A 13703-nucleotide genomic window follows, 5' to 3' on the forward strand; every position below is an offset into this window, starting at 1 on the left:
AAGCAATTTACTTAATATTGTAAAAGCCTTTTGGCCATATTTAAATTTCATACCAGCGCGAGCAAGAAAAACAATTACAACAACAATCATAATAAACATACGGGGAAATTTTGCCGCTTTTACCGTTAAACCGAGGAGAACGAGTCGAAAGAACCCAACCAAAAAACACAAACAAAAAAATACAAGCTCACGCTCCACACTTTGCCACCTTCCGCTCTGCCTCCCCCTTTAGCATTGCTTCCCCTCTCTTTCTGGCCTCTAACACAATTTCTCCCTGTTGGCTCCTTCACGTGCGCTGAAATTTTAAGTGAGTTTTTCTCCAAACTCGTCGTCGACATCGTCGCCGCCTTTTGGCTTTTAATGACGTCGACGACTGTGGGGCATTCTTATGCACACACACACACACTCATACGTTGGTTGTGCGTGAACATATTTATACAGAAATTTAAATTTTAAAATAACAACCTACGCTCTCTCTATCTCTCTCTGTCTCGCTCTGAAACTTCTTTTGCTTCATTGCCAGTTGCTTCATTACCTAAGCCTGCGGCTGAACCTGAACCTGGCCAAGCGAACAGGCGAATAGCGACTGAGAGGGACGCGGGACTCAGGTGGCACATTCAAGAGAGATGCCGAGACGCCACCGAGGTGATGGTGGGTGGGGCATGTCTGGAATTGTGCTGCTTCTTCTTTTTGCTTCTTGCTGGTAGCAAAATGTCATTTTGTCACGAAGCGGGCGCAACTTCATCATCGTCATGGCCCTGGCTCTCTGATCATTATGTTTATTAAATTGCCAAAACACACACACACACACACACACACATAGAGTGACACACGACATTCATTCAGATTTTCATTTTCGTGCAAAACTTTTCGTTTTCTTTTCCTCTTTTTTTTTTTTTTGTTTGCCACTTATTCTGGCTCCGAGGGAGAAAGTCACAGTCACATTTTACTCATCTCTCCTTCTGCATTTTCCTACAAACGCCTTCAAAGCGCCTTTGTCGTGGTCTTTCTATCTCCGCTCTCTTTCGCTCTTTGTTTTGCATCAATTTGCATATTGTTGAAATACACACCCCAAAATGCAAGATACACAAACGTGCCTCAGGTGTTCAGAGAGAGAGAGCGGCCAAGAAGTCAGTTTGTCAAAACCCCAAAATGAGAATCCATCAATGGGAAATATTTGTGCCCCAACTAATTTCGAAATCCCTTTCGCAAGCTGTTCTATTTCACCTGTCAGACGATTGCTTCACTCTCCCTCTCATAAATTTCGATAGTGAGAAAGAAAAAACAAATAAAAATACACATTTTTATTCGTTTTCTCGCATCATAAAATGAAAAGCCGCATATAGAATCGGGGTCTGAGTTGCCACGCATTGCGTCGGCATAATTTGCATGTGTCTCATATTTTTATAGCGTTGGCGCCCCCGACAACCCCAAAAAGATTGCCCCACATAACACCTCTCTTCATGGCGGCGGCGATGAAGACAAACGAAAAAGAGCAAATAAAATGTCAAGTAAAATTTGACAAAAAAAATATTTTTGCTCTGCTCTTGTCATTGCGGGTGTGAATACCCGTTAGCTAATGGAGGAAAGGGTTTGATGAGTTGGTGATAAGAAGCTGATAGTTGTAAGATTATAAAAATTTATAAAAGTCAGTAAAGTATTCATAAACAGAATGCTTGTTTGTGAGTGAGTATTAGTACAAAAACTTATTGAAAAAAAAAAACTTTAATAATCCAAACTATAATTTTTATCGTTTTTTTTTTGGCAATATGTTTTGAACAAAAATGCTATAGTTTTAATGATTCCTGATCGCATAAGAATTTTATGAATTAAGTAAGAAACGCTTACTCACTACGCGTGTTATTTTCTTTGTATGACAATCTGGTATATTTTTCACTCAATGGTATATTTGGATTGTGGTTTTACTATCAATATACCGAATATAGCTTTTAGTATGTAATCAGTATTCTTGTAGTACATTAATTCGCATCATTTTAACAATAATAACGCACTGTTTTGCTTTCTTACTTGTTACTAATGTTTAAAGTCTCTATAACCATGAAAATTTATTTCAAATAATTTAATTTGCCGGGTATTTCGCTGTCGAGTTATCTTGTTGTCCTGTTTGTTGTCATCTTATTTCATTTGGTTGCTCATCTCTTTTTTTATTTTATTTATTTATGTACATATGTGGGCTCTGCTTTTGCACCCTGACAATGTTGTCTATGTTAATTTTTATTTATTTTATTTATGCAACGCCTTGTGCCTATATCTTTCTCTATATATGTTGTGTGTGTGTGTGTGTGTGTGTTTGTAAGATGGAATTTTCATAAATTTGTTGAGATTGTAGCGTCCTATGTTTGACAATGAAAATATTTGTTTATGGCTGCGTGTCGAGAAACAGTTGACGTCTTTATGGAATGCACATCCCTATATAGTTGGGCAGTTATCAATGCCGCCCCTTTCGGAGGCATGGCAAATGTTTTGGTTGGCCGCATTTGCAGCCACAAAACTGAAACTGACCACAAATTTCAATTAGCATTAGATCAGCGCACGCGACTCTGTCAAATTTTTGGCATATTAATTGATGTGTCAATATTTGCATAAATCAATAAACAAAATGTGAGAGAGAGCAAGCGAGAGAGAGAGAGAGAGAGAGAGCGCACATCAATTATTCGCTTGCGTCCACAGAGCTGACCAGAAAGCGACTGCTGTCCGCTGACCACTGCAGACTTTTGCAACTATAGTTTCCCACTTCCCACTTCCCCCTCTCTCGCTCTCTCTGCTCTAACCAATTAACACTCACAGCAGCGAGCTGCCAGACGTTAATTATAGACTCCGCCACACAAGTAGAAACTTTCGAGATAGAAAGAGAGAGAGAGAGAGAGAGAGATACACAGAATGAATGTTGAGAGGGGAGGCGAGTTTCGTTTCATTTGTTCGCGTAAATTGTATAATTAAGTTGAAGTTGTTTAACAAATTTGTACAACAATAAATTTATTAGCATTGCACACAGTTAAAATTGCATGTCAAAGTTAATTGTTGACTTAGGTCGCCGCCACACTGAGGCCAATAAGTATGTGGCAGGTGGCAAACTGTCAACCATTGTCATGGCGTGGCCACGTGTCGCGTGGCAAAAGCGATTTTTCCACTTTTTTCGCCCCCGTTTTTTTCCTATTTTTATTTTCGATTACTTTGTTTATTATTTATTTTCTAATGTACATCCTATAATTAGTAATGTTGTGAAAGCTAAATTGACAGCGTCATATCAAAGCACGAGTTGAAGGACCTGTGAAGCGGAAAAGTCATAAAAAAAACAAGTACGAGAGTACTCGACTTTGAGATACCCGCTCCCCATTTTGAAGAAAAATGGTGTGGTATTATTCTTAAATGTACCAAATTAATATACCCCAAGGGCAGTTTTTGGTATATTGATATAGTTCCATAATAAAATTATACTAAATGTGCGCAAAAAAACTCAAATATACCAAAGACTATATTTTTATATACTACTACAATCAAAATATACCGTAGGTTTATTTTATGTGTATATAGTACTACATTCTAAATATACCAAATACACTCAAATTAACTAAAATATGTCAAAGGCTACCTTTTATGGTATATTTATATACCACCATATTCAAACTATACCATAGAGTACAAAATATACCAGATTGTCGGCCAAAGCAGCTACAGAAGTATTTGTTAAATAACTTTTATCTGATTGCAAACAAATTTTCAGGAATCATAAAAACTCTATATTGAATATATATTCTTTATAGAGTCGAAGATATCTCCTTCTGCCTCTTACATACATTTCTTGTAGGCATAAAGTTATAATACCCCTCTACCCTATGGGTGCCGGGTATAAAAACTTGTCGATACGCTATCGAAAGAGCCTTGGAACGATCGCATTTAGGCGCAACTTGGTCATTGGCACGTGTCCTGGTCTCAAACTTGATGAAGGCACGTCGAGCAAATGTCGCAGGACTGCATCTGCTGCTGCTCTTCTTTTCGCCTTTTCACACGTAATAAACGAAGCCGTAAAGTGGCATCGTCGTCGCAGTGTAAAACTTGTGCTCACTTTTTTATGTCCGTCCGTGCGTCCACCTACGATTTGTCTTGGCTTCCTCTACACTACGCACGATTTGTAGTCGTTCGTGCTGCGCCAAAGTTTTCTTTTCGCCATGCCATGAAATATAAATAACATTTTCAAGCGTTGAAAAATTTATGAAATACACCACACCACCATCCTCACACTTCTTTCCTCTTGGCTACACCTTGGCACCTATCAAGCGTCCGGCAATCTGGCTTTGGGGGCAATCTCACGTATCGATTTTCAACAACGGCAAAACTTAGCCAGAGCCAGAAAGACCGGAGCAGAAAGTTGGCTTCGTCTTCTACTCTATTCTTTCTTTCGTTTCGAGTCCTTTTGCACATTTTCACACTTTATTAAAGCGCCAAGCGCCAAAGTAAAAGTCGAAAGTTTGTTGTAGTTTATACAAAGTTCTTCTGCTTGGACAAATTTAAGGGCTTGCCTTATGAAAATGCATGACCATTGTATTGTGTATTTGATTGTGTCCTGTGTCCTACTGTTTGTCCTATTGTCCTTGGCCCATTAGGCAAATGCTGGCAGCCCAGAACCGAATGGAACTCTTGTCATTTTCATAATGAAAACGAAGGCGTGTTTTCTATATTATTCTCCATTAGGCTTCGACTCGATTTGTTTTTGTTTACTCTCTTCTCTGATTTATGTGCATCATTAAAAGTTTTTCATATCGTGATAAACTTTGCGCCCAAGGACGTTATACAAAAGTCAGTGTTGGGTTGACAGTTTTGCTTAAATTTTGCTCAACACAAATTCCAATTTCCATGCTCTCGACTCCCTTCCCTCTTTTCACCCCCTCTCTTTGGAGTGAATCACATAACAAATGCAATTGTTTAGCTCGCTGCGTTTTTCTTCTTTTCCTTTTCCTACAGCTGCTTCTCGCTTTTATTTTTTAGTTTTTACAGTGCTTTTGCTGCTGCAAAATGAAATTGGGGAATTTACTTTAATTTGTTTTTCGTGCCGCCGCAGCAGGAAACCCCACAAACCTCCCTCCCTCCCACATCCCTCACACTCTTCACCCTTAACTGGGTTAGTCCCCAGCTGCTCGGGCATCCTCCTCCTTTGGATGCTCTACCTCAACCTATAACCAAGTGCTCGCTCGCTCTCTTCAACTTGCTTTTTAAAATCAATTTCGTCTACTTTTGTGGTGTACTCCCGCAATCCCCTCTCTCCCTAGCCATGCCTCTTTTGTTTTGTAGTTTTGGCCAAATTGAATTTGGCATACACACAGCTTTTACTCTCCCTTACATAGCGTAGGGAGGTTGCTTCTAGGGGTTGAGTTCCTGCTTCCTCTCTTCTTCAATTGCAATTCGTGTTCTTTTTGTGCTAGCCAAATGCAAAATTCTATTAACTTGCCTCACACACACACACACACACATACTGCATCGTTAGCAACATTCTTCAAGCAGCAACTATCAGTTATTTTTGACTGGCCAACCTCGGCTTCAAGGTGTGAAAAATATGGCCAACTTGACATTACCTGCCACTGACTGTCGCTCCATCTGTCTGCACTCCTCTCCCCCTCTCTCTTTCTCTCTTACTCTGTTTCTATCTGTGTGCCAGCCACGTTTGCCGGAAGTGGCGTCCAACTCTGTGTGTGTGTGTCTGTCTGTCTGTTTCCCAAGCCTCGTCCGGTGCGTGCTTTGTTAGCAAAAGCAACGCAGCAACAACAACAAAAAAATTACTCTCCAGGCGCCAGTAGAAACTGCTGCCTCCCACTCCCCTTCCCTCCCTCGCTTTCTGCTCCTAGCTCAGCAGCAGCAGCATCTTCTGGGTGCGTTGACTACACACGAGAGGTGTTTGGAATTTCATTAATATTTTATTACGTTTTTTTCTTGTTGTTGTGCTCTGTTTTGTTGAATTTATTAAAAGCGGCGACTGTTAGTATACTTTACTTTTTGAATTCATTGCCGAGTCGAGCTCTGATGCCGTTGAAAAATGTCCATCAATTGTTCCACACAAGCTGATCAGAACTTTTTTTCTGCCCTGTCAGAATCTTCATCCCACTCGACTCCTAATGAAGTCTTTGTGCCATTAACCATACATATGGCATAAATACAGAGTACAGAGTATATAAACAAGTTCCGAGTGGCGTTCACGTTCTTGTCAATGCCAAGGATCCATTGTGGATGCCAAACAAAACATGATTGAACATGATTACTGTCAAGCAGCAAAAATAACTGACAGCAAAATGTCAGTCTCTAGTCCGGTCCAGTTCTCTCTTTGCTTCTCTCTACTCAGTTATTATATTTCCACTTATTGATGCCCGAAAAAAAATAATCGAAATGAAATGAAAACAATCAAATGACAACTGTCAGCACACAATTTTCTATTTTTTCTATTTTCCCTCTCTATTTTAGTTTTCTATTTTTTTTTTCCAAGCCAAACTTTTGCTGTGACCGTATTGTACACAATTTTCAAGTGAAAATAGTTTCTAAAGTAATCAAAAAAAAAGTGGAAAAATATTGAAGCAGCTTGGGGAATTGGTGGTCGAATTGAGGAGCAAGAGTTTAAGTAAATTATTTTTCAGCAAGTAACCTCGAAGTTTTATTCGCTTACTCGCATTATGGAGCAAGAAACTTTTTCCGAGGCCTCGAACACTTGAAATGTTCATTGTTATTGTTGCCCGTTACCTGTAAAGTTGTTCTCGGCATTGTGTGTGTGTGTGCTTGAGAGAGTCAGCACACAATCCAAGCCGACAACGTGGCGTATGCGTAATTTGTGAGGCAGCACATCAAATAAATTGCAGTGCAATAAAGCACAACAGAAAGGTAGCACAAAAAAGAAAGAAGAAAAGAAACGCAAGAGAATGGATGAAAAGGACTTGGCATAATGCCACACACACTCACACACACCCACACACTCACACATACACATTTTGCTAGGTAGAAGAGCAGCAATAAGTGCAAACATTTCACTTTCCAGTTGGGCTTTTTCTTCATTCTTTCGGCTCGTTGAAGGCTGACACAATTAAGGCGAGCACTCAGTGCTATATGCATTGTGTGGGCGTGCACACGTACGTGTGAGTGTGTGTGTGTGAGAGAGACTTTTACTTTCCCTTTCTTTTCAGTTTTTCTCTCTTGGGGGCACTCAACTAGCATAATTCTCACACTTTCGCAATTACAACACAGCAAAAAAAAATGGTAAGAAAGTACTCACCATCGATGCTTAATAAAGCACAAAGTCTCAAGTGAAGTCAAGTCAACATTTACATACCTGCAAAGAGCCAAAAAGCATACAGAAAGTGATTAAAAAACATGGATCAAGCACAGACCAAGCAAAAAAAAATGCTAAGAGCTACTTCAAAGTGCTTAAAAATAAGCTGGGAGGAAAAAAGCGAAAAAAAAACGAAGGAAAACGAAACGTGAAAAAAAGGAAAGCAAATCACAAACAAATTGCCCAAATGTCCAGTCTACTGGATACTGGGAGCTGGGCTCAAGAAATTAAATTCCAGCGCTCAACATCATTTCCACGAAATTAAAAAATTTACGCGCAGACAATTAATCATTGGGGAGGGCGAGAGCATTCAAGGGGAAATCTACACCGATGAGCAGAACAAATGAGCAGAGCTAAGAGAACGAGAGCGAGCGAGAGGGAGAGCGAAAGAAATTCCTAGGAAAATGCACAAGATTTTCTTGTATTTTCTTTCTTAAAGCGCAAACAAGAGCAGCATCAAATGCGGCACGTAGCAAACGCTAATCAAATAAAAACATTAGGTAACATTTACACTTGCAGAGAGAAAGAGAGCGAGAGAGAGAGAGAGAGAGAGGGAGGAGAGACTGTATGAAAGAGAGAGATGAGAGAAAAACCGGTGTGGCTCAATTTGAGACCTGTTTTCTACATTTTTTTGTTTGTTGAGGCACTATTATTATTTTACGACTCTCGAACGTTTTTGCTCCCGCATTTTTCAGCCGGACGCAGGACACTAACGGCCTTTCATTAGGCACAGCGAAGCAGCGTCGAGGGTGGGCAACGTTATACGATATGCATAAAATGCGAGACCAGACGAAAACGAAAAGCGAGAAAAAAAAGGACGAAGCGTCGTCTCAATCTTTCTTTGGCTGTAACCTGATGCGTTGTCCTGCGTCGTCGTCGTCCATTGTAAGTTGATATGCTGAAAATGTGCTAAAAATGTGGTGTGCGTATCTATAAGATACTTTTGCTGTTGCATATAAAAATTGTCGCCTGTCATAATGCGTAACTATCGTAAAAGTTCCATTAGCGCGCTCGCACTTTGTGCATAAAAGATACACATGTATCTTTAAGATACGCACAACGATTCGGTAATCACTGTGAGAGCAATAGCTATTAGATAGAATAGCCATAACAATGTCTGTTGTCTGTACTCCATTGCAATCCGCTCTTAGTCTTATCACTTGATCACTTCCTTTTGCGTACTTTCAGCTGCCTCTCTCGCTCTCAAGTGCCCATTCTCAAGGCAGTTTTTCTTTCCCCTATTGTTTTTCGCATGTATCTCTCAGCATGAAAACTACTCTGCAAGTGTCGTCGGCCATAAAAGAGGTAATACAACTAGCTGAAAATACACACACACACATATCCTGTGAGTCGCATTCTCATATTTGATGTTTGTCTGTCCTCCTCTTCCCTCTCTATCTCTATCTTTGCTGTACAGCTGCGACATTGTTTCCACTCGACGCACACATTTTTAATGTTAGAGCGCTACAAACAAGCCAACAACATTTTCCATTTTCCTGCCTCTTCTCTCTGCTGCTTCTTCGTTGTTGTGTGCGCCTATTTCGCTGCCTATTTGTTTTGGTCTCAAATGTATCTTAAATTTTATTTTATTGTTTTGCTTCGTCGTAGTCTCATCTCCTTCGTTTTCGCTGGCTTTGTCTGTCTCGCATCTTTTCTCTGCGTTTTCTCATAAAAATGAAAATGATTTTCACTGATTTCTTGTGCGTCTCTCTCTCTCTCTTTCGCTCGCTGTCGTTCTTTCTCATTCTCTTGGAGTTGTCAACGTGACTGCGTTTGGATTTCCTTTCTGATAAGCCCATGGAATGTTGTTTGTTGTCGTCGTATCGTTGTTGTTGTTGCTGTTCTGTTTTTGCTATTTTTATCGCCTCAGCTCTAATGATGAAATGTCCAGACACAGTTGGTCCTGCGTTTATCCTGTGCGCCAACATTTTATTAGTGACCGCATTTTGTTTGCCTTTTTAGTGGACCAACAGCTGTCATCCGTCCGTCCATCCGTCCGTCTCTTCTCTCTTCTCTTATCTGTTGCCTAATTTGGTTCTCTAAGCCGCTTTAAGGTGCCCAGATTTCGGCGCATTAAAAGTGTTTTTGCTTCTCCTTTGCTGTTTTTATTATTTACTTGGGTTTATTACAGCGCCGGCTGGCCACAGCTCATACTATATATGTATGTATATACTATATGCGTTATATCGGTCAAAAGTTTGTGCTCGCTGTGTGTCATTGAGCGCTTCCGTTGCCAGTGCTGATAAATGAAATCTTTACTGAAGCATGCCCCATTCAATGTGGCATACATTGCGTATATAAATCGAGCTCTCTCTCTCTCTCTTTCTGATATTTTATTAGCGATAAATGCTGGGCGTGGCTTAGACGCTTTTCTCTAGTTTCAGATATCAATCGATGCAGCGAAGACCCCACCGCAAGATCGTCACAAGTTGCAGTTGAAGAATGAATGAACGAATTCAGCATAAATGCCATAAAGAAGTCAGCACTGAAATCTGTCATTACATTTAGTTTTTACAACTTCTGGAAAATCCCGCACTCCTTTTTGTTCTCTTCGTTTTTGTTTTATAGCCTGTCTAGCAGCATTTGCCAACTTCAGTTATAGTTTGAAGCTGCAGTCGGAGTCTGAGTTGGAGTCGGAGTCGCATAATGCAATTAAAATGAGAAATGCTGAGCGCTCGTAAAAAGCCAAGAAGAAGAAAATAACTGAGCTGCGGCAAGCAAACAGCATTGAAACAAATTTGCATTCAGTTGTGAAACATTCTATAAAAAATAATAAATTTAATGTTCGACAATAAAAAAGGCAACAACGCATTCGCATATTTTTATGAGTTTTGCGTGCCAGCTCCTTGAGGATTGAGAATTGTTTTTTGTTTCTTTCTTTTTGGGGATATTCATGAGGGGGGCGGCAACTAAGCAATTGTTGCCTGCAATTACTGTAAACAATCATCAGTCAGGCATTCATCCACTCAATCCCCAGCCAGACCAGACAATGTGTGTGCAAGTCATAAAAATACTCTTACTTTGTCCACACAGCTTGTGTGCTGACTAATCTGAAGATTGTGCCAAGCAGAAGCTGTCACAACTTGTTTCTCGCCCTCTCAATATCAGCATAGCTTAAATTTTAGGCATAACCACATCCGTTTCTCATTGCTCTGATATCAAATGAAGCGAACACAGAATGTTGTCCCAAGGTGGCAGCGGCAATTCAATTTTCTATTCCAAAAAAAAAATAGAAACAAGACAGCTACAATCGAGTGTACTAGGCTGCGAGATACCCGCCACATATTTTCTATACAAGCAAAGCATTTCGGTATAATTCCTAAAATATACCGAATTAATATACCACAAAACTTAAATATACCGAATATGTTTTGTATACTCTCAGTATAAACAAATCAGGGTGGTATTAACATTTAAATATATAAAATAATATATTACAAATATACTGAAATATACCGAAATATATGTTTGGTATATATGTATATACTTTATGGCGTCGAAATATCTCCAACGACGAGCACAAAGTTATACTTTCCTTAAATACTAGTATATAAAATATACTAATATATACCAAAATATGTATATGTGGTATACTGATATACCAAGTACGGTCTGACACACTTTTCTTCTACCCTATGATTAACGGGTAAAAATACTAAAATATACCGAAATGTATATTTATCATATTCTGAAAATAAGCAAAAAGGTTTATACTACGATTTTAATATTATAAATTAGTTTATAAAATATACTAATATATACCAAAATGTATATGTGCTATACTGATATACCAAGTACGGTCTGATATACTGCGTTCTATCTAATACAAAATTGAACAAAGTTATAATACTCTCTCTATATCGGGTATAAAAATAGCAGTCACTAAGTCAGCATTAATTTCGAACCCAGGGAATTTCTCTCCTCTTTTTTTTGAACTAATAAAATTAGAGGCTGTGCTCAAGAGCTAAGCGGCTTTTGCCCCATAACCAAAAATCAAATTATAATACAAACGAGCATCCTTTTTTTTTTTTTTGGTCTCTCTACCTCTTCAATGAGGCGTAGCGCACAAAACGAATCGGCTACAAAAGAATTGTGCTGGGCTAATCCCAAATGACAAAGCGACCCATCAGCTGGCAACTGCAACAATAAACGGAGACTTCTTCGAGTGCAGAGCACGTCGCAAACACCTTCGAGCTGCAGCAGGTCGCAAACAGGTCAGTTTCCAGTTCGAGTTCCAGCTCGAGTTCGAGTTTGAGTTCGAGTTCAACGCGCTTCAGGTCAGGTTTATTTTCTAACAAATTTTCGGCGCTAATTTATCGCTCTATGCTCCCTCCTTGGTCCCTCTTCTTTCCCTCTTCTCTGTCTATCTCGTCTCCTCTATAGAGTGCTGCTCATTTGCGGTTGGACTGCGCATCATTATCGCAGGACTCTTGTAACCCAAACGCGCCCGTGTGTCAGGTTGAGTGTGTGGGCTTAAGGGGCTTTTGTCTGTCTCTCGGTGTCCTGTGTGTGTTGCAAAAAAAAAAGGAAATAAAAAGAAAAAAGGACCTCATGCTGTTTACGTGTAATTTTCCCAGCATTCCTCACAATCCCTTTGTGTGTACGTGTGTGTGTGTGTGTGTGTGTGCTGCTGACATTTCGAATATCCTTTCTATGGCGCTGTCAATTTTTTGCTTTTACCTTTTTTTTTTGTTGTTGTTGGTGTTCAACTCCTTTTTGGCCTGCTACAAATCGCTTTGATTTACATAATGCTGCGCACAATTTCGACGCATAGTTTTGCATATTTCTTGTTGTTGTTTGCATATTTTTTGACAGCTGTCAGGAAGTAATAAGTTGGAATTTCACTCGACGGCGCCTAGTCAGAGAGCTGCTGTCATTGACAGTTTCCGCAGCTCTCGACAACGACGACGACGACGACAAAAAAACGAAAAGAAGGAAAATCCAACATCCACACAAATAATAATAAAAAAAAAAGATGCGAAAATCGCTGCAGACATTTTACAAATGTTGCTGCCATTGATTGCCCGCCCCCAAAATGCTGTGGGATGGAGAGTGGAGGAGGAGTTATGAATGTAAAACTGACAATTGTTAAATATTTTACTGCCCCCTATAACAAGTTCTAATATGACAGCTGCGCTTATGGGCGTCATTAAAGGTCTCTTCTAGCGCCAGTGAAGTTGATTCTAAGGATTAGTCGCTGAGCAGCTTAGCGGCAAGTGAGGATTAGGTCCTCAGGCATCAGCAGCAATGAGAGGAAGTGGAGGAGGAAGAGCAGGAGTAAGCTGCTTTTGACCAGTGAGATCACTTGGAAGAGTCGATAAGCAGGTTTGTAATACGATTGTGGCAGTGAAATAATTGTTATGCTTATGACATAGATGGCGAGTGCAATCTACCAGATACATGCTGTTGAATTATGTAGATACAATTGTAATTTATATTGCATAATTTATACCGCAATAATGTATTATTGCTTGCTGTGCATATTGTCTTTATTCAATATTAAATAATGTTGTTTTCAAATGAGTTTTAAATAAATTGTGACAAAAATGTTATTAACAAGTAAGAAAGCAACGGTTGAGTGTGCTTGACTGGAAGATACCCGCTACCCATTTTGAATAAAAGCAAATTTGTGCAGTATTAACTTAAAAATATACCAAATTAATATACCAAAAAATACTGAACATATTCCAAGTACTAAATTTGGTTCATAGTACTACAATTGGTATGTAGTATATATGTATTATAATATACCAAATTCAGTATTTTTATAATTGTGTTGGTATATTAATTTGGTACAGTAAAAATTATGAATTTGGTATATTATAGTACTAAATACCAAACATAGCCTTCAGTATGTATTAATATTTTTGCGGTATATTACAAAATAAACTATAAGATTAAAAAAAATATACCAGATAAATATACTTTATAGGTTTGAAGATGCCTTATTCTGCCTGTTACATAAATTCACTTCAGGTATAAAGTTATAATACCCTTTTACTCTATGGAAAGCGGGTATAAAAATATACAAATAGTTATTGATTGACTACTTTGTGTACATTAAATTGTAAAATTTTAAATTGTATACATATTAAACAGTTCGCAATGTATAAAATATCATTGGTAATCAAGTCTTTATCGGCAGCCATAACACTACATCAAGCTCAAAATTATTGAAACATGCAATTGAAGAAGAAGGTGAAGCGACGTAAGACGAAGCAGAGCCACTAAACAAATCGAATTGAATCGCATTTGAGATCGAAAAGCAGAAAAACAACCGCACCCGCCAACAATAATTACCACACCAATCTAAACATCAAAACACAAAATTGTGCTGTGTTTATACGAATCAAGAAAAATTGAGAGTAACAACTAG

The 13703-nt window shown here is 39.0% G+C and overlaps 1 protein-coding gene across 5 annotated transcripts in view; it reads right to left on the reverse strand.

The window, feature by feature from the left end:
• The window catches only part of LOC117567867 (teneurin-m), a 145863-nt gene that overhangs the window by 124554 nt on the left and 7606 nt on the right, over positions 1-13703 (reverse strand). The window lies entirely within an intron of this gene.

This window comes from Drosophila albomicans, chromosome 3 (assembly GCF_009650485.2).
Source record: "Drosophila albomicans strain 15112-1751.03 chromosome 3, ASM965048v2, whole genome shotgun sequence".
Lineage (NCBI taxonomy): Eukaryota > Metazoa > Arthropoda > Insecta > Diptera > Drosophilidae > Drosophila > Drosophila albomicans.